This window comes from Piliocolobus tephrosceles, unplaced genomic scaffold, assembly GCF_002776525.5.
Source record: "Piliocolobus tephrosceles isolate RC106 unplaced genomic scaffold, ASM277652v3 unscaffolded_108, whole genome shotgun sequence".
Taxonomy (NCBI): domain Eukaryota; kingdom Metazoa; phylum Chordata; class Mammalia; order Primates; family Cercopithecidae; genus Piliocolobus; species Piliocolobus tephrosceles.
Window position 1 is genome coordinate 521,489 of NW_022291865.1, and position 27,861 is coordinate 549,349.

Below are 27,861 nucleotides of genomic sequence, written 5' to 3' on the forward strand. Positions count from 1 at the left end.
TTTCGCCATGTTGGCCAGGTTGGTCTCGAACTCTTGACCTCACGTGATCCATTTGCCTCAGCCTCCCAAAGTGCTGGGATTAAAGGTGTGAGCCACCGCCCCCGCCTGGATAGACTATTTCAACTGTCATATAAGGAGGTTTTTTTTTTGTTTGTTTCCCCTTTAAAACCTGGAGATACCCATGAAAGATCTAGAAAACTAGAGAGAAAGGGTCAAGCTTGAGAGAAAACTCGAACTTGAGAGACATGGTGATTAGAGTCTGTCTACTCATTGGGTACTACAGGTCTTAAATGTTGCTACATTTAGACCAGTGATCATTGGATTGAAGACTGAAAGCAGATCAAGATTTCAGCACTGATATGACAATACTTTTTAAATGGCCTTTCCCACTTCATAAAAATCCTTTAATTCTCTTCTCCCTCTTTTCTTCTATAGCCAATCTCCTTGAAAGATATCTTGCTGTTTTCACCTCCTTGGCATTTATTCACTTCACATCCACTGAAAGCTGACTCCCCCTCCCACCCCCTGCCCCAAATATCCTAGTTAATGTCCTTAGTGATACTTCATCAGCCCTTATACTAATTGAGCTTTTTGCGATATTCGACATTGTTAAGCACTTCTTTTTGATAGTTTCCTCTAAATCAGCGTAATTACTACTCTTTTCCCCTTCATTCTTTTCCTGCATCTTTGAATTCTTTGCAGGTTCATTTTTCCTTCCTTCAGGGGGTTATACTTGAACTTCTCATTTCTCACTTTGTGTTTTCTTTCTGATTGATTTTACTTGTGGCCTCAATTTCTACTACCACTTAAACACTGATGACTACTAAATTTATAAGTTGATTGAGTTCAGGCTGTGTTCCTAAGCACAAGCTATGTATACCCAATTTCCTGCTACATATCTCTACTTGGGTTCAATCCAGCACCTCTAATTCAGCATGTTCAAATTGAACTCATCATCCCATCTTCTAAAGCCACTCTTCCCAATAATCCCTACTTTGGGGGAATTCTTCCTTATCCTTCTAGTGACCCAAGCCAAATCTAGTACTTATTCTATAATTCTTCTTCTATCCCACCTATACATTAATCTCTTATCATATTTTGTCAGCTCTGTCTTCGAAATCTCTCTTAAATCTGGCCTTTCTCCATTTCCTGTGCCACTGTCTTATTTCAGGCCCTCATTATTTTTGCCTGAGCTCCAGTGGCCTCTTACCTAATCTTCCTGCCTCTAGACAGTTCTTTCCTATTCATTCCTATTTCTGGCAAAGTGATTCCAGAGGGATCTTTCTAAAACTCAGTATGCCCCTGCCATTCTTCTTGGGATCCTTTAATGTTCCATTATTGTCAGGATAAAGCCCAAACTCCTTAGTATGGTTTGTAGGTCCCCCTGTGAACTTTCTCCTCTGTGCCTGTTCAGAATTGTAGGTCTTGACATTCCCTGACAGGTGTTCTATGCTCCAGTCATATTGAACTATCTGTACATCTCTGGGACCATGCTGTTTATTGCTTATTATGCTTTTGTACATTCTATTCCCTTGAAATATATTCTGTCTTCTTTAGTTGGTTACTTCCTCTGAGATGCTCGGTCATTTATTCTGTATGTATTTTTTTACCACTTACTATATGTTAGGTACCGTTCTAGGTGCTGGAGATAGTAATGAATAAAAGAGGCAAAGATCCCTATGCTCATGGAGCTTTGTGTTCTGGCAGAACCCAGGACTGGGTTAGGTGCTTTTGTCCTCACACAGTGCCTTAAACTTAAAAAAAAAAAAAAGAAGTAGACAGTCTCTATGATTTCAGCTTTTCTATCATGCACCTTTCTGAATCCTTCTAGGAGATGGAACCACAGCTAATGAATAAACTGCCTTCTCTCTCCTTTATTATCAGAACCTGCTCTGATGAAAGGATCCGAAACTTATTCATGGCAAATAAAAATAAGGGTTTAAAATATCCCTCTTAGGGATATTTTATTCCAAAAGGCCAGAGAAACTTTAAGCTTGGGGAATTTTAAGCACCAGATTGCCTAAAATAAAGTTTAAACTTTGGAAACAAGAAAGAAAAAAACAACCTAGAATGGAACCAGTTAAGTTATGGTGGGTAGTGTCACTGTATGTCCCGAAGTCAGTAGCCTTGTTTACCTCCCGTTACATGGATCTTGGGAAGATTGGTAAGCCATTTTAGAGGAAAGGTGCTGTTATCTTATAAATGGTAATTAATTAATGAGTGTGATTTTAAAAATATTCTTAGTGGCCAGGTGCAGTGGCACACACCTGTAATCCCAGTACTTTGGAAGGCCGAGGTGGGAGGATTGCTTGAGCCCAGCAGGAGTTTGACACCAGCTTGGGCAGCATGTTAAGACCCCGTCTCTACAAAAAATAAAAAAAAATTAACTTGGTGTGGTGGTGCATACCTGTAGTCCCAGCTACTTAGGAGGCTGAGGTGGGAGGATTGCTTGAACCCAGGAGATCGAGGCTGCAGTGAGCTGTGATCACACCATTGCACTCTGGTCTGGGTGACAGAGCAAGACCCTGTCTAAAACATAAAAGTTAAATTTAATAAAATGAAATAAAAAATTTAAAAAAATTAGCATGGTGGGATGAACCTGTAGTCCCAGTTACTCAGGAGGCTGAGGTGGGTGGATCATTTGAGCACAAGAGGTCTAAGCTGCAGTGAGCAGTGATTGTGCCACTGCACCCCAGCCTGGGTGATAGAGCAAGACCCTGCCTTTATTTAAAAAAAAAAAAAAAAGCTCTTTTCCGTGGCGCCTCAGAGGCGTTCAGCTCCATCAAGATGAAGCTGAACATCTCCTTCCCAGCCACTGGCTGCCAGAAACTCATTGAAGTGGACGATGAACGCAAACTTCGTACTTTTTATGAGAAGCGTATGGCCACAGAAGTTGCTGCTGACGCTCTGGGTGAAGAATGGAAGGGTTATGTGGTCCGAATCAGTGGTGGGAACGACAAACAAGGTTTCCCCATGAAGCAGGGTGTCTTGACCCATGGCCGTGTCCGCCTGCTGCTGAGTAAGGGGCATTCCTGTTACAGACCAAGGAGAACGGGAGAAAGAGAAAATCAGTTCGTGGTTGCATTGTGGATGCCAATCTGAGCGTTCTCAACTTGGTTATTGTAAAAAAAGGAGAGAAGAAGCCAGGCGCGGTGGCTCACGCCTGTAATCCCAGCACTTTGGGAGGCCGAGGCGGGCGGATCACAAGGTCAGGAGATCGAGACCACGGTGAAACCCCGTCTCTACTAAAAATACAAAAAATTAGCCGGGCGTGGTGGTGGGCGCCTGTAGTCCCAGCTACTCGGGAGGCTGAGGCAGGAGAATGGCCTGAACCCAGGAGGCGAAGCTTGCAGTGAGCCGAGATCACGCCACTGCACTCCAGCCTGGTGGACAGAGTGAGACTCCGTCTCAAAAAAAAAAAAAAAAAGAGAGAAGGATATTCCTGGACTGACTGATACTACAGTGCCTCGCCACCTGGGCCCCAAAAGAGCTAGCAGAATCCGCAAACTTTTCAACCTCTCTAAAGAAGATGACGTCCGCCAGTATGTTGTGAGAAAGCCCTTAAACAAAGAAGGTAAGAAACCTAGGACCAAAGCACCCAAGATTCAGCGTCTTGTTACTCCACGTGTCTTGCAGCACAAACGGCTGCGTATTGCTCTGAAGAAGCAGCGTACTAAGAAAAACAAGGAAGAGGCTGCAGAATATGCTAAACTTTTGGCCAAAAGAATGAAGGAGGCTAAGGAGAAGCGCCAGGAACAAATTGCGAAGAGACGCAGACTTTCCTCTCTGCGAGCTTCTACTTCTAAGTCTGAATCCAGTCAGAAATAACTTTTTGAGTAACAAATAAGATCAGACTCGGGAAAAAAAAAAAAAAAGGGAAAATCTTAGAGGACAGATTCAATACAAAGCTCTGTATTATACCTTTTGAATCCCATTGGGGGATCTGGTTGAATCTAAGATTTTGACTGCCTAGTTTATGAAGATTTCCTGCTTTAGGCTTGAGTTTGAATTGGAATTTTAAAAAGAGAAGTAAATGCTGTGATAAATTGAGGTAATATTCAGTACAGTGAAATGGTAGGATAGGAAATGAAAAAAAGACAGGTTCATAGAAAAGTGAGTATAGGGGCCAAGAAAGTGATTGAATATAGAGGCAAAATGATGTAGAAGTGGTAAATGGGAAATCTGTGCTGAAATAATATAGAGTATTAACTAAAGTTGGCCGTGTAGTGGTCAGAGGAAGAGACCACAGTTATGTTCTGGATTTTTAGAGCCCCAGAAAGACCCTTAAAATCTGCCTTAAAATGTATTTTCCATTTACTAGTGAAGGCTGAACATTCTTTTAAAGCTGTCTTTGTCCTTGTACAATACAATATACCCAGAAGGGAAAACACTTTATAGCCTTTACAGACTAACTTGGTCTGCTTTGAAATTTGGCTCAGGTAGGCCTTGCCATGGAGTTACCTGGGGGCTATTAAAGAAGTTTAAGTACAGAGGTTTTCATAATTACTTCCTTAATTTCTTCCTCATAGTTTGATTTTAAATTAGAAGAGAACTACTGGAATATATGTATCCTCCTCAATCACTTCCCCTAGCAAGCTTCATTAGTCTTTTAAATGTTTCTCCCTGTAAAGAACATTGGCAAAAAAAAAAAAAAAAAAAAAAAAAAAAAAAAAAAAAAAAAAAAAAAAGAAAGAAATGTAATCCAGATTGACTAGTTTTTATTCCTTGCTCTAATTCCTCAAAGCAAACCTTTAAAGGCTGTGTGTTTTTGAGAGCAAGGGAAGATTTATTAGTGATTGAAAACTGCTGTTTTATTTAGAAATTCCTTTTAATTTAGGTTATAAGTATCTTGGACAAAGGAAGTACACACTGCTGCTAGGTCCCCTGATTCTATTTATATCACTTTCCCTTCAACCTCCTTTGGCCCCTCTAAGGCCTTAGCCCTCATAAATGCTGAAGGCCAGGTGGGCCATCTCTGCAGAATTGCATACAAAGCAGCACAGTCCAGCATCCAGAAGGAATTTAAAAGGAATCTCAGTCTTGATGTGCTTTTCTCAAAGATTGTTAAATAACATCTAAGTTGTAACCCATAGCAATGCTTCTCACCATCTCTCTATCCTCCCTCCGATTCTTTCATTGTAGCACAGCTCAGAAACCCCGAAAATGCTCAGCCTGAGGTCTTTGTGCTACCCCAATCTGATTTTTTTCCCGTTCATCTTTTCCTCCCCAACTGTTTATTAGATGGGCAGACTTAGTCTTTTTGACTTATTCTCTCATTTTTCTCAATTCCTTGCCCATTATTCAGATTCTCTACAAAGGTGAGTTCAGAAACTGAGCAAGCAGGAATCTTTTCTTCTTTCTTCTCAGCTCTTCAGTCCTGCCTTTCTCTACTACTCGTTCTCTCACTTCTGAATCACCAAAGTCCTGGGAAACTGGACAGTCCAAAGAGAACTTTCATTAGAGGGCAGTGAAGGCAAATTGACTGGGTAAAGACAAAATACATTTTAGCTATCTCTTCTTCCTGGATGGGTGCAATCACACTTTTTTTTTTTTTTTAATGACAGACTCTTGTTCTGTCGCCCAGGGTGGAGTGCAGTGGTGTGATCTTGACTCACTGCAACCTCTGCCTCCTGGGTTCAAGTGATTCTCCTGCCTCAGCCCCTGCCCACCCCCCGCCACCCCCCGCCCCTTGAGTAGCTGGGATTACAGGCACATGCCACCATGCCCGGCTACTTTTTGTATTTTTAGTAGAGACAGTGTTTTACCATGTTGGCCAGGCTGGTCTCGAACTCCTGACCTCAGGTAATCCACCTGCCTCAGACTCCCTAAGTGCTGAGATTAAAGGTGTGAGCCACTGCATCCAGCCTGTGCATTCACACTTTAATAAATTTTGCAAGGTTACATAAAGTTGCTTTGAGGATCCAAGAATTCTGTTTTCTGAGCCCAAGGGAGGAATGATGCAGACAGAAAAGATTGGTAACCAGCACTGCGGAGGGAGAGGCATAAAGGAGATAGTGATGACCCTTCTCCTTCTCTCCCAACCCTAACCTGTTGCAGGCAACCGGTTCCTTCTTTAACCCTTTAGCCAGTTAATGGAAGTGTATTATGTTGGCAACAACATGTCTACTTGACATTTTCAGATGCTTTTGTGACAGTTTTCAAAATGTACCCTTTCTCTGGCTGTTGTAGCCCTGTAGTCAGGGTGCAGGCTCTGCCAATTGTTAAAGTCAAAGAAATATATTTTGAGCTGGGTGTGGTGGCATCCTTAGTCTCAGCTGCCCCAGAGGCTGAGGTAGGGGGATCACTTGAGCCCAGGATTTCAAAGTTACAGTGAGCTATGACTGTATCACTGCCTTCCAGCCTGGGCAAAGAGTGAGACAGCCAGACCCTGTCTCTTTGAAAAACAAACAAACAAACCCTATATATAGATATAATATATATAGTTGTATATATGATATATAGTTGTATATATATCATATATAGTTGTATATATATTATATATTATATGTAGTTACATATATATATTATACTTGTGTATATATATTATATATATATTATATATATTATACTTGTGTATATATATTATATATATACTTTTGTATATATATTATATATATACTTTTGTATATATATATTCTGAAACATTATTCCATCTCCCCTGAGAAGTCATCCTTCCTCTTCTTCCTTATCGCACTCCTTCCCCTGGTTAGCATACATCTGAGCAACTGTCATTTTGAGGAAGGCTGGCAATCAAATAGGGGTGGTAGGACAGGACCTGAATTATTAACAAGCAATAGGTTGGACTCCAGTGCTCACATTAGCTGCTTTGATCAGTCAGCTGCTTATTAGCATAATCCAGAGAAAGAAAGGACCTGCCTTGTTTTACCCGGGATGCTTTCTTATCCTGATGATTGTCTCAGAATTTGCATCTGCTTCTTATTCAATTGACTCTAAGTTTGCAGCTGCTGAAACTGTACCTACCTGGCAGTTTTATCTAGGTAAAAACTGCACCTAGCAGTTTTTTCCTACAAATGTTTAGAACTCAGATTTCCTCTGATCTTGTTTCTCTGATCTGATTCCACATGCTTTCTTTCCTTTGAGAAATCCTCAAAATCTGTGAGCTGCTTAGCACTCTTCCTTGCTTTCACTGAAATTTTGAATTTATTCTTTTAAGTGTTTCATTTTACTGGATTTAGGAGGGAAAGGGGTTCAGATATGTGCATAAAGTCTATCATCTCAACCCAGTCTTAGTTTTTATTATTTTATATACAGGTATCTGTAGTTTCATATAATATCACCCCTATGTATGATTGACTCAAAATGTTATTAAAGATCTGAACATTATTTATAGTTTTCTTTACTAGAAGGAAACACATTTCCAGCTCAAGTATATTTAAAAGTATAGCGTATGTTAAGTTTATTTTGCAAGTCAATCCCAGATTAAAAGAATAAAATGCAATGTGACATATATGTCTGAGTAGTGCAGGTAACTACTGTTTTTATGGAGATGAAAGTTGATGTTAACAGAATTTATTACTGGCTTATTACATGTATTACATGTAACACATGTAGATAGTTTTTATGTATCTGTTTATGAGAAGAGTATATTGTATTTATATAATTTGACTCATAAGCATTTTTCAGAGTTGCAGAACAGAGTTCAAACTGGTAGACTCTAGGCCAAATCAGGCTATAGAAATGTTTTGTTTGGTCTTCATAATATTAGCTCACTCAGTTTTTTTAAAAAAGTGAATTAATTGCCAATGTTTGAAAGTAAAGATATTTCAGGAAGAGTTCCTGACTTGCAGCTTCTCTTGAATAATCAGAAGATTTAACAACTTTGGGTGCACATTCCTCTGTGGCAATAAATGACCAGACCTGAGTAGTGGCTGCCCTTGTGAGCTAGTAGTTGGCCACAGTCTTCGTCATTCTCTATTATCTCTTAAGCGAGTCTACTTTTCTCTTTATTGCTTCTTTCCTGATCCTGTAGGTGTTTGAGTTTGTGGCCCCTACTATAGAAATCATTATTTTAAAGTATTATGAAATATTCATGGAGTGAGGGTACTACAATTATCAGGTTTCTTTCTTTTTTAAAGTATATATAATTCTGTGATTTTCAACTTTGTAAACATATTCTTTCACATTGGCATTATAACCTGGAAGCAGAAGTATAGAGTCAAAAAAATGAGAACAACTATATGGCTCTTGATAAATTTGCAAAGTGCCTTCACAATAAAAATAGCTAATGTTGAAGCTAGAAAGAGGTGTCAATAGCGAAGTCAGAAGAAATGCTGGCCTTCTACCTACAGGACCTCATGGTGTCCTTGTGGAGATCATATCAGTTTAGGTCTGTTTTTATTCTTGCTGATCCAATTAGTAATCAAAAAGTGGCATGGTGAACACAGACTCAGAATAAAGAAAGCAGTAGTTTTGAAGGAGATTTCATTATACCTTAGTGAGGACTGATACATTAAGTTTGCTTTATAGTACAGAACATTTGTCTCAAAATTGTAATGCCTGCTGAGTCCGTATCCATTTTCCTTGGACACCGTTGGGTGAATACTGCCAAATTCTTCTTGCAACCCTCTCCTTCTTTCTAAAAAAATCTGTCTATACTACCATCTTCTGTTAATACATTCTTGATATGAATTTTAGTACCATTAGGTTATGTCTTTATATATGTCATTTTTTTTTTTTTTTTTTGAAATACCTAATTACCTTATGGGACTTGGGATAGAGGAACTCAAACGGTCTTTTTATGGTGGCTGACTTACAGATAGAGATGCCATCCATTATATATTTACCCTTTCTAGATTCATGTTTAATTTTGTCTTCTAAATTCTCAGTATACTTTGTTCTTATATGTTGATAAATCTGGCGTTTGTTTAATATTTCTTGGTTACACAAATAAAGTTCACATATATCATGCTGTTTTATCCAGTTCAGACCCTCTGTCACTTATCTGCAAGGGTATCATGATGCCCATTTTTAAAAACAAAGAAATTGATGATCAGAGAATATAAGTGACTTATTCAAGGTCAAAAAGCTAGTAAGATGATTACCAGAAGCTGGGAAAGGTAGAAGTGGGGAGGAGGGGAAGTGGGAATGGTTAATGGGCACAAAAAGTTGTTAGAAAGAATGAATAAGACCTAGTATTTGATAGCACAACAGAGTGGCTATAGTCAATAATCTTTTAACTGTACATTTAAAAATAACTAAAGGAGTATGTAATTGGATTGTTTGTAACACAAAGGATAAATGCCAGAGGGGATGAATACCCCATTTACCATAATATGATTATTACACATTTCATGCTCGTATCATGTACCTCATGAGAGGTATCAAGTATCTTATGTGCTCCATAAATATATACACTACTGTGTACCCACAAAAATGAAAACTTGAAAAACAAAGCTGGTAAGTAACAGGATTAGGAATTAAAGTGAGATTTTCTGACTTCAAAGTCCATGTTTCCAAGGTAAGCAGTAGAATCAGGCAGTGGACTTAGTGATGCGAAATGAGAAGGGAGCATAACTCTATGATGCAGATTGTTTCTTTTGGAAGTTCATTTTTTGTTCCTATCAGGAAAGCAGGGTCACCCTATTTGGTATAAGTGGCATAGAGCTTGTCAAGAGCTGTTCTTGGGGATATAGTCATACCCTGTTTGTGAGGGAGAATCCTGCAAATTTGGTACCCTTTGATCTTCTCTGGCACAGCTGCAGATAGAAGGGCAAAAGTTAAAGAGAGGTTTTATATAGAACCATTCCTATAATACCCCCTTTTCATCTGGCTAAATACAAAGGTATTCACTAATGAAGCTTAACTTATCTCTGAAACATTTTCATTTTAATAGATGACTTATAAATAAAAATATGAAAGGGAAAAATCAGTGAAGGTGGCCGAGCGCGGTGCCTCATGCCTGTAATCCCAGCACTTTGGGAGGCCAAGGTGGGTGGATCACAAGGTCAGGAGTTCAAGACCAGCCTGGCCAATATGGTGAAACCCCGTCTCTACTAAAAATACAGGCCAGGCGCGGTCGCTTACACCTGTAATCCCAGCACTTTGGGAGGCCGAGGTGGGCAGATCATGAGTTCAGGAGATTGTGACCATCCTGGCTAACACGGTGAAACCCCGTCTCTATTAAAAATACAAAAAATTAGCTGGGTGTGGTGGCGGGCACCTGTAGTCCCACCTACTCGGGAGGCGGAGGCAGGAGAATGGCATGAACCTGGTAGGCGGAGGTTGCAGTGAGCCGAGATCGCACCACTGCACTCCAGCCTGGGCGACAGAGCGGGACTCCGTCTTAAAAAAAAGGAAAAAAAAAATCAGTGAAGGTGCAGTGCCAGATAAGGGATTCCCTTTTTATTATATTTTTGTTTCAGTATTTTTTTAAAATTAGACTAAATTATGAATTTTAAAATAGTACATAAGTAATATACGGAGTTCTTAATAGTCCCTTCAGGCTTTTATTCTCCTGAAATGATTTCTAAAACCATATAACAGGAGTTTTAAAATAAAACTTCTAGTATAAGTTCATTATAATTCCTGTGCACTTAAAATAAGCATTATAGCACAACTTTGAAATACAAAATAAGATATACTTCTATCTCCAGGGACTTCTGACATTTTTATATGGAAAGAGAGAAGTATTCGGCCAGGTGCAGTAGCTCACTCCTGTAATCCCAGCACTTTAGGAGGCCGAGGCGGGCAGATCACAAGGTCAGGAGATCGAGACCATCCTGGCTAACACGGTGAAACCCTGTCTCTACTAAAAATACAAAAAATTAGCCAGACGTGGTGGCGGGCACCTGTAGTCCCAGCTACCCAGGAGGCTGAGGCATGAGAATGAACCCTTTGGCATATAGTTTTCCTCGTGTTGACTTTTGATTGGTGACTGTCACTAACCAATATTCCCTAGCTCCTTTGTGTACCTCAAATGACTAAGAATGGAGAGAGTACTAGAATTAGCATCTATTTCCTTTGTAGAGATTAGAAACAAGACGCTGATTGCTCTACTTCTTCAAAGGGTTCCGAATGGGTGATTAAGAACAACTTTAAATATTTTTGGAGTTGAGAGAAAGTTATGAGTCCTTTTCCAGCCTGAGACTTACTGTTATGAAGGAATGCATACCCAGTCAGCCTTCCAAGGATACTGCTAGCAGCTGCATTAAAATATTCTTAGGGACGTTGTTTTATAGACAAGAAGTCCCTTGAACCTGATGATCAAGAGAAATAAATTGATCAGGCCCTTGCAGGAGCAATTTATCACCCTGGAATACCTTTGACAATTGCTGAAAATGCATGCTGGCAGGAAGTTTTTTAATTACCAAAACCATCAGATCATTTGCTTGGTTCTTTCAGAGTCAGTGAAATATATGAGTGAGTAATGGAGTCTGTTCAATAAAAAATTAGCTAAGCATTGTATCTGCCACTGTCCCTGTTGCAGATGGAAGGCCAGATGTGCAGGGGCAGTCACGAGTCATCAGCCTTATATATATAGAAGCACACACATATGTATGTTACATATATATGTAAACATGAGAGTTAAGAAAGGAAATATTTTGTAGTTCATAGGAGAACATATTTACAGCAGGTTGAATTTCTGGAAAAGGCATTTTAATTAAATGGAAGTGGTTTTCTTAAGTTTAATTTGGTTTTCATTTGGAAGTAGCATTATAATAGAGTTATATGCTTAACTGGGGGAGAGATATCCGAGTCTTTATAAAATTGGTTATAAATGTAATATTTAATCAGCTATTAGTGATAGAAAAGTACAATAATAGGCAAGCACTTTTCAAAGATAATACATTTTGTTATTTAATTTCTCACACTATTATCTTCATTATGCAAATGAGGAAACAAGTTTAGAGAGATTCAGTAATCTGAGGAAGATCACAGGGCAAGGAAGTGCTAGAGCATGGCTTCATTAAAGGGATTAGAAAATGCTAACCCTTGAGAGTTTCAAGGTTAGCAGTAACTAGAATGATGAAAAAATATTGAAGCTAGAGATGGATTATAATGGAAAAGTAGAGATGGTCCACACTTTTTCTGTGTTAAGAGAGGTAATGGAAAGTAGTTGCCAGAGGATTGTATCAGTGATTTACTGTGTTGAATGGTAGTAAATTGAGGACTGTCTGTACTGCAGTTGTGAAATATATGAAGTCCTATGAAAAGTAGACTTCTCAGAAACCTTGCAAGCAGTTTCTTACAAAACTGGACATACTCTTACTATATAATCTTGCAGTCACACTCCTTGGTATTTACCCAAATGAACGGAGAACTTATATCCACACAAAAGCCTGTACATAGCTGGGTATGGTGATGTGGTCCTGCAGTCCCAGCTACTCAGGAGGCTGAGGCAGACGGATTGCTTCAGCCCAGGAGTTTGAGGCTGTACTATGCTATAAATGCCTGTGACTAGCTACTGTGCTCCAGCCTGGGCAACATAGCAAGACCCTGTCTCTAAAAAAACAAAAACTGCATTTGGATGTTTATAACAGCTTTATCCATAATTGTCAAAACTTGGAAACAACCAAAATGTTCTTCAGAAGAAAGAAGGTTATTTACAAGGTGAATAAATACAAAAAATTACAAACAAAAAATTTACAATAAATAATTACAAGAAGGTGAATAAATAAATAAACCATGGTCCACTTAGCACTAAAAATAACTGTGTTATCAAGCCATGAAAAGACATGGAGGAAACTTAAAGGCATTTTACAAAGTGAAAGAAACCAATCAGGTTATATACTGTATAATTTCAACTATATGACATTCTGGAAAAGGCAAAACTATTGAGACAGTAATGATCACTGGTTTTCAAGGGTTAGGAAAGAAGGAGGGAACTTACGTAGAGCAAAGAGGATTTTTAGGGCAGTAAAACTATTCTATATAATATGAAAGTGATGGATATACATCATTGTACACTTTTCAAAACCCAGAGAAAGTACACTATCAAGAGTGAACCCTAATGTGAACTATGGACTTTGGGTGATAATGATATGTCAATGTAGGTTCATAATCAATGTATTGATTATAACAAATGTACCACTGTAGGGTGGGATGTCAATCGTTGGGGGATGGGTTTCATGTAGGGGGTAGGGGAGTATATGGGAACTCTGTACTTTCTGCTCAATTCTGCTGTGAACCCAAAACTTCTCTTAAAAAAAAAAATGGCCGGGCACAGTGGCTCACGCCTGTAATCCCAGCACTTTGAGAGGCCGAGGCGGGCAGATCACGAGGTCAGGAGATCCAGACCATCCTGGCTAACATGGTGAAACCTCGTCTCTACTAAAAAATACAAAAATAAATTAGCCGGGCGAGGTGGCGGGCGCCTGTAGTCCCAGCTACTCAGGAGGCTGAGGCAGGAGAATGGCATGAACCTGGAAGGCAGAGCGTGCAGTGAGCCACGACTGAGCCACTGCACTCCAGCCTGGGCGACAGAGTGAGACTCCGTCTCAAAAAATAAAACAAAATTTTTTGTTAACTAAAACGAAATTAAAAAGCAAAGAAAGAAGGGAAAGAAAGAAACCTTGCAAGCCAGAAGATAATGGGTGACATATTTAAATGGGAAAACATTCTGTCAACCCAGAATTCTATAACCAGTGAAAATGTCTTTCAAAAATGAAGGAGAAAAATGGTAAATTTTATGTTATGTGTATTTTACCACAGTAAAAGAAAGGAGAGATCAAGATATGTATGAAAAAGCTGGATGAAAAGAATGCAAAGAGCAAACAGTGGCACTGACACTTCATAGTTAATGTGATGAGACCAGTTTAGAGATTTAAAAATTATTTGAGGAACATAACCATTAATGATAATAGAAGACAGCAATAATATCACAATAGTATCTAACATTTTATTGAGTACATATTATGGGCCAGGCACTAAGCTGAAATGCTTTATATCTGGCACTGGCAAACTATTTTATTTTATTTTATTTATTTTTATTTTTATTTTTATTTAGAGAGAAGTCTCACTCTGTTGCCCAGGCTGGAGTGCAGTGGTACCGTCATAGTTCACTGCAGCCTTGAATTCCTGGGCTCAAGGGATCCACCCATCTTAGCCTCCCAAGTAGCTGGGACTACAGGCTTGTGTCACCATGCCTGGCTAATTTTTAAATTACTGATAGAGGTGTCTCATTGTGTTGGTCAGGCGGGTCTCCAACTCCTAGCTTCAGAGATCCTCCTGTCTTGGCCACCACCCAAAGTGTTGGGATTACAGGCATGAGCCACTGTGTCCAGAGGTTTTTTGTTTGTTTCTTGTTGCTGTTATTGTTGTTTTTGAGACAGAGTTTCGCTCTTGTTGCCCAGGCTGGAGTGCAATAGCACGATCTTGGCTCACTGCAGCCTCTGCCTCCCGAGTTCAAGCGATTCTCCTGCCTCAGCCTCCTGAGTATTTGGGATTCCAGGCGTGCACCACCACGCTCAGCTAATTTTGTATTTTTGGTAGAGATGGGGTTTCTCCATGTTGGTCACGCTGGTCTCGAACTCCAGACCTCAGGTGATTCACCCACCTTGGCCTCCCAAAGTGCTGGGATTACAGGCATGAGCCACCACACCTGGGCTTGTGTGTGTGTGTGTGTGTTTTTTTTCCCCCAAAGAGATTTCAGAGTCTCTGGCCTTGGACTCAGGGGCTCAGATGATCCTCTGATCCTTCCGCCTCAGCCTTGCCAGTAGCTGTGACTACAGGTGTGCATCACTGCACCTGGCAAGGGAGACTTTTAAAAATAAGTCCAGACAGTAAATATTTTCAGTTTAGCAGACTATTTACAATTTCTTCTGTCTATTATTCTTTTTTCATTTTGTTTTGTTTTTATACCTTTTAAAAATGTAAGAAGCCATTCTTAGCTTGAGGGCTATACAGAAGCTGTATGTGGGCTCAATTTGGTTTAGTCTACAATTTGTTTACCCCGGTCTAGACTTTAAGCTTTTGACCCCAGTGCACATGACTACTTAACAAAATCCAAACCACCTGCACATCCCTGAAAAGTCTGTAGAAAGGACCAAAGGCATATGGAAATTGAGAATTAATTGTCATATTTCTGTGGTTTTGTTCCTATAGGAACAATGATATAACAAAATTAAAAAAGTAATTTAAGTCATCTATAATTCTACCACCCTAGCACAATAGCCAAATCCAAATTACTTTCCAATCCTGGCCTTTATGCAGCATATTTTAAGAACAGTAATTTTTAATGTATTTTCAGCGTGTAAAAATAACTTCAGCATTTCTAATTTTAAAATCTCATTAACATTTTTTATATTTTAATAGAATATTAAAAAATTTATCGGTTGAATTCCAATCATGCAGCTTCACGAGAGCTGTTGCTTTCCCCCCTCTAATCACATAACATTTGAGCAGCATTTTTCGGCTGATAACTACAAATCAAGAGAGAATAGAGATCCAAAAGAGGGAGAAGAGGTGTGTAATAAAGAGCATATGAGGATTGAGAAAGATGAAAAGATGGGATTAGTGTGGAACAGAATTGTTAAAGTGGTACATTTCCTACCTAAAAGATCAATTTTTACTTAAGGTTTCGTTCAAACTTTTGGCCTTCTGTGTCATTCCTGTTTTTGGTTTTGTTGGTGCAGAATTACTTTTAGTTTCTTTATTATTTTTCTTAAGACTGGTGATGTTTGTACTTTATCACCACTCTTCCTTAGCTTTGCCTCCCTGTCCACAGCTATTTTCTCTAGCTATGGTTAAGGTTGTATCCCCCTTCCCTTCCTTTATATCTTTTCATTTGCCTATCAACCTTCTCAAATATTTTGTTTGTGAATGAAAATACATTTTGTAATTTAGGAAACAACCCACAATACCATTATGCTGTGGTCTGGGGCCCTGGGTGGTCCCTGACACCCTTTCAGAGAGTCCCTGGAGTCACAGATATTTTCAAAAAATGCTAAGGTTTATTTATTAACTTTTCTTTTCTTGAATTGATGCATGTTTTAAAAAATTTCTCAGTTTAAACTTCTAAAATGGTAAAAATATACCATATATATCATCCACATAAACAAAAGCTCATTGATGTTCTCAATCATTTTTAGCAGTGTAAAGGCATCCAGAGACCAAAAAGTTTGAGAATGGCTAATGTATTTCATCAGCAAACTAAAAACATTTCTTAAGCAGCTTTGTATTTTCAGTCCCAGTACTGGTTGTATAGAATCTGTGGCAGAACTTTCCCTCACAGTTTAGAGGTGAAAACATACTTCTCAATGGATAAGTACAGTTGGAGTCAGTAAGTGCAGAGATTGTACACATCATGGGAGTCCAGAGGAAACTATACTTAACTTGTGATTATGTTACTGGTGATAGGGGAGGGGTCAATGAGAGGCTGGAACCACGTTTATTAAGCCTTCCTAGGAGGTGACCACTGAACCAATTATTTTAAAAATCAGAATGAGGCAGGTGAAGGATTGTTGTAGGAGGCCTTCTAGACGAAGCAGCAGGAGCAAAGACAGGGAAGCAAAGAGTGCACTATGTACAGGCAAACACAAGCAGGCCTCTGTTACTGCATGCAGGATGGGTTTAAAGAGTAGTGGCGATGAGGCTGGATATATGGCAGGGAACAGATCTTAGAGAGCTAATTTTAGCCTTTTAGGAGTTCAGACTCTATCCTTAAAGGGAAACCCCACCTTTCTTTCTTTATTTTTGAGCACATATGTGGTATTAATTCATCTTTCTATATGTGAAGAATTTGGCTTATTAAAATAATATTAATTATTGGGTATCAGACCCATCTGTAAACAGAAAAATAAAGTTAAGTGTTTTCTTAGGAAACGGAATGTAACCGTACTAAAACATTGTACAGCCATGGTTTCAACCAACTGTGAATGGAAAATGTTTGGGAAAAAAACAAGAAAGAAAAAAAAAAACAGTAAAACAACCATTTATGTACATTTACATTGTATTAGGTAGTATAAGTAACCCGGAAAGATAAAGTATATAGGAGGATGTGCTAGCTTACATGCAAATACTACTCTATTTTATATAAGAGACTTGAGCACTTGGATTGTGGTATCTATGGGGGTTCCTGGAACGAGTCCTCAAGGGACAGCTGTAGTAGGCTTAATAGGAAGAAATTGTGTGGTAAATATTCACCATCCATTTAGTTCTAATGGGCAGTAGTAATTATGGGTTTTCTTGTTGAAGCTAATGAAGGTAAAAAAATATGTCCTTTTTTTAAAGACTAAGTTGAGAACTACTAGCGCTAAAAGCAGTACAGGCATGAAAGGAAAAATGACAAGCTACAAATAAATAGTAGTAAAGTGAACCCTAAACCTTTAAATTCTCAACTTAGTATAAATGACAAAACATGTTACCAAATCTGCATCATTTTTATTGCCACCATTTAAATTTAACTGATGGTTTCTTACAACTAGCACACTACAAAAAAATAAATAAAGAACAGAAATGTATTTCCCACAGTCTGGGAAGTTCAAGGTCAGTAAGTTAGCACCTTGGTCACTCTGCTTCTAGGATGGCACCTTGAATAGCGCAGGTGTTTTTAAGAAATTTTGCCTTTCACACCTTTGAAATAATTTGAGCTGGGCACAGTGGCTCACACTTGTAATCTCAGCACTTTGGGAGGCTGAGGCAGGTGTATTACTTAAGCCCATGGGTTAGACACCAGCATGGGCAACATGGCAAAATGCTGTTTCTACAAAAAATACAAAAATTAGCTGGGCATGGTGTTGTGTGTTTGTGGTCCCAGCTACTCAAGAGGCTGAGGGAAGAAGATCACTTGAGCCTGGGACATCGAGGCTGCAGTGAGTTGTAATCGTGCCACTGCACTCCAGCCTGGGTGAGACCCTGTCTCAAAAAAAAAAAAAAAAAAAAAAAAAAAAAGAATTTGAGTGATATAGGCTTTTTATTACCATGTATGGTACTGTTACTGAATGCTGAAAAAAACTGAAAGTTTTATCAGCATTATTCACCATAGCCAAAAAGTAGAAGTAACCCAAGTATCTATCAGCTGAGAAATGAATAAATACAGTGTGGTATATCCATGTAATGCAATATTTGCCAATGAAAAGGAATATATGTTTTCTACATGGATGAGCCTTGAAAATGTTATGTTAAATGAAAGAAACCAATCAAAGAAGACTATATATTGTATGATTCCAGTTACAGTCATGTGTCATTACTTAGCAACAGGATATGTTCTGAGAATAGGGTGATTTTGTTGTGTGAACATCATAGACTGTACACAACCCTAGATGGTATAGCCTACTATATATACTACGTAGGTTATATGGGTTAGCCTGTTGCTCTTAGGCTACAAACCTGTATAGCATGTTACTGTACTGAATACTATAGGCAGTTGTGACAAAATGGCAAGTGTTTGGGTATCTAAACATAAAAAAGTACAGTAAAACATCAAACATCTTTAATGTATGAAGCATTAAAAATGGTACACCTATATGGGACACTTACCATGAATAGAGCTTGCAGGACTAGAAGTTTCTCTGGATGAGTCAGTGGGTGAGTGGTAAATGAATACGAAGGTCTCAGACAATGATGTACACTACTATGGATTTAATAAACACCGTACACTTAAGCTACACTAAATTTATTTAAAAATTTTTTATTCAATAACAAATTAAGCTCAGCTTACTGTAACTTCATGAACTTTTAGAATTTTTAAACTTTTTGATTCTTTTGTAATAACACCTAGCTTAAAATATAAACATATTGTACAGCTGTACAAAAACATTAAAAAGTCCCATAAGCTTTTTGCTATTTAAAATTTATTTTTACGTTTTAAACTTTGTTGTTAAAAACTAAGGCAAACACACATTAACCTAGGCGTACACAAGGTCAGGATCATCATCATCACTGTCTTTAACCTCTGTATCTTGTCCCACTGGAGGCTCTTCGGGGCAATAACACACATGGATAATGATAAAAAGTATAGTATAATAATGCATAAAACAGTAACATAGTCATTACTATTATCAAGTGTTATTTACTGTACATAATTGTATGTGCTGTGCTTTTATATGATTGGCATTGCAGTAGGTTTGTTTACACCAGCATCATCACAAACATATGAGTAATATATTACATTATGATGACTGTGACACTACTAGGCAATAGGAATTTTTCAGTTTCATTATAGTCTTTTAGGGCCACTATCATATATGAGATCCGTTGTTGACCAAAACGTTGTATGAGCTGCATAACTGCATAGGCAAATCCATGGAGACGGAAAGTAGATTAATGGTTGTCCAAGACTGGGGAAGAAGGAGGTTGGGAAATGGGGAATGATTGCTTGCTAATGGCTATGGGAGGATTTCTTTTGGGGGGTGATGAAAATGTTCTAAAGTCGATTGTGGCAAAGGTTGCACAACCTTATATGTGTACCAAAAACCACCGAATTGTGCACTTTAAATAGGTGAATTGTATGGCATATGAGTTACCCCTCTATAAAGCTGTTTGATCTATCTGTATTTCAACAGTTAGAGTGGTAACTTGAATATTGAGAAGTTTGAAAATACATGTTGTGAGGGAAGGTAAAACGCCAAAGACTACATTTTACCAGTGTATGTCTAATCAAAACTATTCTATAAAACTCCTTCCTAATTTGAATAGAGTGATTTTTTTCCTTTGAAGGTAAAAATCCTCTATATCTTTTACCATTTTATTAATATTTAATTCCTGCTTCTTTCTCTCTGGAGAAACTTTGGATTCAGACAGAGCTCATTCTATATTGACCTGACAAGGTCTCAGAGACTAGTACTGTTGCAGCTAATGAGTCAAGTGGACACTCATGCTGGCTGAGTTCCCAATACTATTCTTACATTAGGGCAAATGGCATGAGGACAATGCATTCAATGTATCAGGCACAAAGAGGTTTTTCTTCCTAATTGACCATGTGTGTCCTCTTTTCTTTGAGTAATAGAAGGAAAATCTCCCAACCATGACTTCTGGAATTCCTTCCTTTCCCTCTCCTAGTACCCAAGGTTATGAGCGTAGGCAAGGCTTTTGTTCCAAAGCTGTCATCTCCTTTTATCAATTTCTCCTTTTCATTCCTTTTAGGTTTCCAAGCCTCAGAGCAGAAGGTTGTGACTAGTGAGCCTTTCTGATTTGTTTACTCATTCAGGCACACACAGTGAACAGCTGGGAGTCTAGCCAGTTTTATTATACTGTTGCTTGTCTCAGTGATTCCCAAGTGAGTCAGTGAGACCTTAGGTCTAACTCTGACCATCCATTTGGTTAGTGGTTTGGGTAGGCTGTGGACTGGGAGGCTTTTTGAACTCTTACATAGTAGCTTTTGAACCCTTACCCTTTTGTTCTGCAGGACAGAATGAAAGTCTGCTTGGGAACTCCTGAAAAGACTCCCATCTTCAAACAAACACTATATTTAATTCCAAGCTAGGACAATTTCTTTCTTTCCTTTTCCTATTGAAGAGTAGTCTGTTTGTGAGATCTTCATTTCCATACCCTGGTTTCTCCACAGCCCTGTTTCAATTAGCTTTTATTTCCATTGATTTGTCAGATCTGTTTACCAGAAGTACATTCTTAGATTGAGAACCTCCTTCATGCCAAAACCTTGTGTCCTCTTTTGACTTAACTTTATGTGATAATATTCCTGACAACTCCTTCCTTCTCAGAACTCAATCTTTTCTTGAGTGGAACTCAACTGATGCTTATTGGATTTGACTATATTTTTCACAGTGTAGCATCCAGGCTAACTCTTACCTTTCAGCTGATTCATCTTTGTTTCTTGCATTGAACTACACATTCCTCACATTCTCTAATCAGAGTATTCTCTGAAGGCTCTACATGCATTACATCTTGTTTGTATTTAGACCTTGTGGTCCAGGAGAGTGGATATGTCCAAGAGGTTAAAGGTATGCAAAGAATGGATATTGGTGCCAAGTGGACTGCTTCTGCCATTGAGTGTAATATGGCAGTCACCATAAGAATCAATTACACAGCTTTCAACTAGTCAGTAGTCCAATTTTTCAGTTGTGCAGTACCTTAAGCCAGAGTTTCTAGACTTTAGAGAGCTCAGAATCACTAAGGGTAGCGGTTTAAAATAGATTTCTGGAACTCCTCCAAATCTGTGATTTAAACTGTCTTGAAGTTGGGCCCAGGAATCTGCATTTTTGAAAAGCACCCAAGTGTTTCTGATGGAGTTGGTTCAGGCATCATTCTAGGAGGAAACAATGTCATAACGACCTTTCCTTTAGTAATAGGCTCCATCCCTAGAGATTTAGAACTAAGAGTAATTTGCAAAATGTAGTATAAGTTGCCACAATATAATTACCTGTGAAGTAAAAACACTACTCATCATCTTATGTTTGTTCATCCTCACCTTGGGAACAAGTATGTTTGTTACCATTCTTTACAGAAAAGATCCAAAAGAAGCAGGGATACCAGCTTTCATGAGCAGTGTATTTTCACCTTCATAGGAGTTTCAGAATCATCTGTAAGAGGCCTGGAATCCAGAGGCACCCAAGGGAATTAGCAACAAGAAATACATAGTAAGTAGGTTAGTTAATGAGGCTATGGTGTTAGTATTGTTTTACATTGTTTAAGATACTCTACTATGCCTACATTTTGGGGAAAATGTGTATCTTGTGACATTTGTACTTGGTTTGGTTTGATTTCATACCCTGCCTGCTATCCACAAGCTTGCTTTATATTCTTTCTGGGGTGAAAGCCCCTCAGAATCATGTGAATAACTGCCGGGCCACAAAGCTGACTTCTCCATCTTGGCATCACAGGGTGGGGAAGACTAGCTTATTTCTTTTCTTTCTTTCTTTTTTTTTTTGAGACAGAGTCTCACTTGGTTGTTCAGGCTGGAGTGCAGTGGCACGGTCTCGGCTCACTGCAGCCTCCACCTCCTAAGTCCAAGGGATTCTCCTGCCTCAGCCTCCCGAGTACCTGGGACTACAGACATGCACCACCACGCCCAGCTAATTTTTGTATTTTTAGTAGAGATGGGATTTCACCATGTTGGCCAGGATGGTCTCGATCTCTTGACTTCGTGATCCTTTTGCCTCAGCCTCCAAAAGTGCTGGGATTACAGGCGTGAGCCACTGCACCTGGCCCCAAGACTAGTTTATTTCTAGCTGCAGGAACTAGTTCTCTTGTTTAGGCCATTTAGTCTAATGAGTAAAAAGAATTCAGAAAAAACGGGCTTGTTTCCATACAGCAACTTCTTTGGGAGGTAAAGAAAAAGAATCTTAGGCTCAGAAGTCAAGCTATCTGTGGTTCACATCTGCTTTGGGAGTTAACACCTCCTTGCGCTGTGTCTCATTGATGGTTGTCACTTTCTGTTACGAGAGAGATTGGGTCCCATGTGAGGTCACTAGTATTATAATGTAGAAGTGGTTTTTAGTTCAGAGGAGCAGCTTGTCAACAGCTTGTATTTTTAAATGTTGTACTGGGAGGAAGTATACTGTATTCATAGAGTATGTGCTTCTTTATTAGTGATCTTAATGCACCTATGAGCAGTTCGACATCCCCTAATTATTTCTAGTGCTATGGATTCCATTTGCTGCTAGGTGACAATGTGGATAGTTGGGACGCAAAACTGTGATTAAGAAGCTATTAGTTGGCCCGGCACGGTGGCTCACGCCTGTAATCCCAGCACTTTGGGAGGCCGAGGCAAGTAGATCACCTGAGGTCAGGGGTTCGAGACCAGCCTGGACAACATGGTGAAACCCCCTTTCTACTTAAAAAAAAAAAAAAAGCCAGGTGTGGTGGCACATGCCTGTAGTCCCAGCTACTTGAGACGCTGAGACAGGAGAATTACTTGAACCTGGGAGGTGGAGGCTGCAGTGAGCCAAGATCACACCACTGCACTCCATCCTGGGTAAGACAAGAGCAAAACTCCATCTCAAAAAAAATAAAAATAAAAATAAAAGCTATTAGATACAGTCAGGATAACTGGATTTCAGCTTTTGTGTGGCTAGACTCAGAGTGTAGGGGGGCTTTCAGAGTGCTTGTTAAATGCTCTAGGTTAAATCAGGAAGAGGGAAAGCTAGCAGAAATTGTTTAATCAGAATAGTTTGGTTGAACTCACACAAGCTTATCTTTTTAGATGTTGTGAAATTCTTTGCAACTGTATAATTCCAGATTGTTCAGATGTATTTCCAATGCCAGAGATAGTGTTGTGGCTACCTCCATAGCAAGCCTGAAAGTACCCCAGGGCTGGCCTCTTTATGGTACTTGCAAGTAGAGGATAAAAGATGTATCTTTTTGTATCTTGGATACTGGTGACCCTTGGCAATAATCTCCATCTCTCTTGAGGGAGTCAGGATGCCAAGCAAATTTTGAGGAACAGATAATAGAATGATGATATGAATCAAAACAAGGGCCAAGAATCCCAAGTTTACTTCTTCTTTCCATTCTCCAGAACCGAGGATTGCAGTTTCCACATTCTTTTTTTTTCAGTTTTAACAACGTCTCCTTTTTCATAATCATACGATGGGAATTCACGTGTATCAAAGAGATTACTTGGACATTACCACCTCCAAGAGAGGTCATGGTAGATGGCCTTACTGTTGAAAATGTGGTCCATGGATCAGCAGAAGCAGCAGCAGCATTACCTGGGAGTTTGTTAGGATTTCATAATCTCAGGCCCCACTCTAGACCTACTGAATCAGGATCTGTATTTTAACAAGATCCTCAGGTGATTTGCATGCATGTTAAAGTTTGAGGAGCATTGGTAGAGGGAACTGTGGCTATTTATTTTATTGGTCATGTGTGCACTGATTTCCTGACCTCTCTGAATTATTAAAATGACTGTGAACTTACTAGAACTACTACATATTGGTGTGAGAGAAGTGTTTATATGTGAAGGTGGTTGACTTCCATGCAGGAACCGTGTAACACCCAGCCTAAACAGTTTCTGATGAGGTTGTCTTTAACCTAGGAAACTGAAAGATAATGTTGTCGTGTTTTTGATGTTTGACTACTGTCCTGCTCAAGTTCATAAACATGTCCAGGAGATGGGGAGCAATTTACTACTTTTCATTTGCAAAACAAGCATCTTTACTATAAGTAGCAAATAGTCTATTTTAAAGCTCAAAAGATAATTTTTAAATGAGGATTTGTTTGCATGAAGTTTGTAGATGTTGGAAAAAGGTGACTTTGTCTAATTATTCTAATATATGAAGTTTAAAGGAATCAAGAGAATGTAAAAAACGGAGGCAGTAAAACATAGAGTCTTCTTTAAGTCACAACTGTGACAGGGTCTCTTTGAGAGGCATCAGAAGTGTCAAATGACCATTGGTGAGGAAATGGTACGTTTACAGTTCTGGTTCATAGTTTTCTAAGTCTGTGGATAAAGAAAGACCCAAGACTCTGACAGAAGCTAACTCACAGATTGCTTTTCTGCTTGTGTCTCTCTCTCTTTTTTTTTTTTTTTCCGAGACAGAGTCTTGCTTTGTTGCCAGACTGGAGTGTAGTGGCGCCATCTTAAGTTCAAGTGATTCTCCTGCCTCAGCCTCCCAAGTAGCTGGGACTACAAGCGTGCACCACCACATCCACCTAACTTTTGTATTTTTAGTACAGACAGAGTTTTACCATGTTAGCTAGGATGGTTTCGATCTCTTGACCTCGTGATCCGCCCGTCTTGGCCTCCCAAAGTGCTAGGATTACAGGTGTGAGCCACCGCACCTGGCCTTGTGTCTCTTTTTGTAGAGAATGTGCTTCCTGTTCAGTGAAGAGTCAGGTGACAGACAGTAACATAATCACTGAAGCCTGGACTTTTTATTTCGTTTTTTTGTTTGTTTGATTTTGTTTTTTGTCACTCTGACCTTTCGGGAGCATGGCATTGTTTTCTGGCTGCTTTAGGCATTTGGCTCTTGCTGATGCACATAACACGGGGTCACACCAGGTTCATGCTGCTGCAGGTCCTTTCTCCTAGACTTTAAGAAGATGACATTTTATGTTAGGATGCAGTACACATGTCATTCAAAGGCCGTTCTGCAGCTCCTGGAGCACAAAGACTTGCTGACTTTGCCATGATTGCATGCACATTTTTGAAAAGTCAAATGCATGTATAAAACAGTTTGTCAGGCTGGTATTGGAGGAAAACAAGAACAAGTTGAAATCAGTTGTTTGGGAAGAATATTTTGGCATGGTTTCTCTGAAGTTGAGTAAACCTAATTTGCCCTGTGTACCCATCTGGGCACACAGTAGCAGTCCTTCTGCCTACAGGAGTTTGCACACATTAGACAAGTTACTAGTCTGAATCTCCAAGACACAGATAGACGGCTCTGTGTGTGTATGTATTTGTGTTTATACGCTGTAACATGTTATTCTGTATACAGTATTAAAGGCAGAGCCCTCCCCTGAGATACATTGCTTTCTTCAGAGAGCTTCCCTATAGTCTGCCCTGATAGCACCTTCTACTCCTTTTAAGGCTAGTACAGGAGCCCCTCTTCTTGTCTGTTTGACCTGGACACTTTCATAGCCATGTCATTCTAAGGGTTCAAGTCTGACCCAGATAAGCCTTATGGCCCAGGCTGCTTGTCTGAAGTCTCCCAAGAGCAGAGTTTTGCAGAGGTAAAGTGAGGCTTTGCTAAAGGCACTTCAGAATTTTTCTACAAAGTTTGCTGTTCCTACAGGTGAGGGTAGCTGTTCTTTTTCTCCCCTTAGGTTTACTTTACTCTCACTTATCAACTCTGGCAAAGTGGATTTAACCATCAGAAGTATTCTTTATTTCAGAGAACAAAGTGGTTTTATTGAACTTCTTGTTGTCTCACTAGCTTTTGTGAAGAAAAAAAATCCTGTATGTTCCGTACTAAAATGATAGCATTATAATTTTGCATCATTACCTTATTTGATTAACTGTTATCAGTCAGTCTACAAATAAACTCTTCTAGACATCCATTCTCTATTTTGTCTGTTGATTCACTATCTTTTTTTTTTTTGTACTTTCCAAAGTAGACCCCACATTATCTGCTTTTTGTACTTTCCAAAGCAGACCCCACATTTTTTGTATGAAGCATCAGTAAGGATGAGATATGGCAAGAGTTACTCACCATCATCCCTGCTTCTCACTGCCTCCTTTCTTGCTCCTGACATTTTTCAGTGAGTAGTTCCCCTGCGTGACAGCTGGAATACAGAGTGGTGACTGTCTGCACATTGACCTTAAGAACACATGTGTGGTGTATGAAATGGGCTGGCCAAGGACTGCCCTCCTGCAAGTTCCCTTCTACAAAATTTAAAGATACACACTACTAGGCCAGGTGTGGTGGCCTCACTTACAGAGTGCTGTAATCCCAGCACTTTGGGAGGCTGAGGCGGGTGGATCGCTTGAGGTCAGGAGTAAAAGACCAGCCTGGCCAACACAGTGAAACCCTGTCTCTACTAAAAATACAAAAATTAGCTGGGTGTGGTGGCTCATGCCTGTAGTCCCAGCTACCCAGGAGACTGAGGCAGGAGAATTGCTTGAACCCAGGAGGCGGAAGTTGCAGTGAACCAAGATCACACCATTGTACTCCAGCCTGGGCAACAGAGCAAGACTCTGTCTAAAAAAAAAAAAAAAATACACTGTACTAGATTGATCCTTCAGTAATACACTGGAGCATTTGTTTCAGGTTGTTAAATGAGTGGGCTTATGCTACTACAATTGCTTTAGTGTTTATATAGCAAAAGTGCGGCATTGTGATTAAATGGATCACCCTGAGCTGGAATGATGGACATAATTTAATTTACTCTTTTTCTTTTTTTGTGTGATGGTGTTTCACTTATGTTGCCCAGGCTGGAGTGCAATGGCATGATCTTGGCTCACCTCAACCTCTGCCTCCCGGCTTCAAGTGATTCTCTTGCCTCAGCCTCCTGAGTAGCGGGGATTTCAGGCATTTACCACCAGGCCTGGCTAATTTTGTACTTTTGGGAGAGACAAGCTTTCTCCATGTTGGTCAGGCTAGTCTCAATCTCCTGACCTCAGGTGATACGCCCACCTCGGCCTCCCAAAGTGTTGGGATTATAGGCCCACCCTATAATCACCCTCACCACCGGGTGAGCCACCGCACCCAGCCAATTTACTCTTATGTAGTAAGAGTAAGTCAGCCTTTCTGGAGTCTGTTTAGGATGGAAGTGGGCTTTCAAGGCCAGGCTATATCCAGTCAGGTGTCCCTCTGAGTGCAGCATACAGTTGGAAGGACTAGGGCAAGAAAGGGGAGAAAGTATAGGAGCAGTTCCTTTATCTCAGTGGGTTTCCATTTGGCCATGCCAGGAGGGAATAAAGTAATTGAACTCTGGGAAAGCTACAGAATCTTGCTGCAGGGGGTACATTTGAGGAGAAGCCTGAAAATTAAATGAAGGTAAGAAAATGCAAGAAAGAAGAAGAGGCACAGGTGAATCAGAGCTCCTTCAGCAACATCTGACAGGGGCTTCCTTTTGGGCATGAAGCTCAGGGTTAATTTTTAAAGTCATGCTAAACAGAAACTGAATTCAAGCCAGGCGAGTTGGCTCACACCTGTAATCCCATTACTTTGGGAGGCCAAGGTGGGAGGATCGCTGTAACCCAGGAGTTTGAGACCATCCTGGGCAACATAGTGAGACGTTAGCTCTACAAAAAATTTTTTTAAAATTAGTCAAGTGTCGTGGTGCATGTCTGTGGTCCCAGCTACTCAGGAAACTGGGGCAGGAGGATCTCTTGAGCCCAGGAGGTTGAGGGTGCAGTGAGCCATGATTATACCACTGCACTCCAGCCTGGGCAACAGAGCAAGACTTTGACTCAAAGAAAAAAAAAAAAGAATGAATCCCCTGGAGGTGCTCGTTAGATGAATGGAGTTTAAGTCCTGTCCCTTAGAAATTCTGATGAGGTCTCAGATGGACTCGTGGAATCTGTATGTTTTCTTTTTTTTTTTTTTTTTTTTTTTTTTT

The 27,861-nt window shown here is 39.6% G+C and overlaps 1 protein-coding gene and 1 pseudogene across 2 annotated transcripts in view; both read left to right on the top strand.

Moving 5' to 3' along the window:
• The window catches only part of LOC113219580 (FERM domain-containing protein 5-like), a 334,349-nt gene that overhangs the window by 72,365 nt on the left and 234,123 nt on the right, over positions 1–27,861 (top strand). The gene's annotated exons all lie outside the window — the stretch shown is intronic.
• On the top strand, positions 2,752–3,828 carry LOC111529500 (annotated as a pseudogene). The gene is made up of 2 exons (XR_002727448.2): positions 2,752–3,152; positions 3,436–3,828. The product of XR_002727448.2 is annotated as a 40S ribosomal protein S6-like (transcript).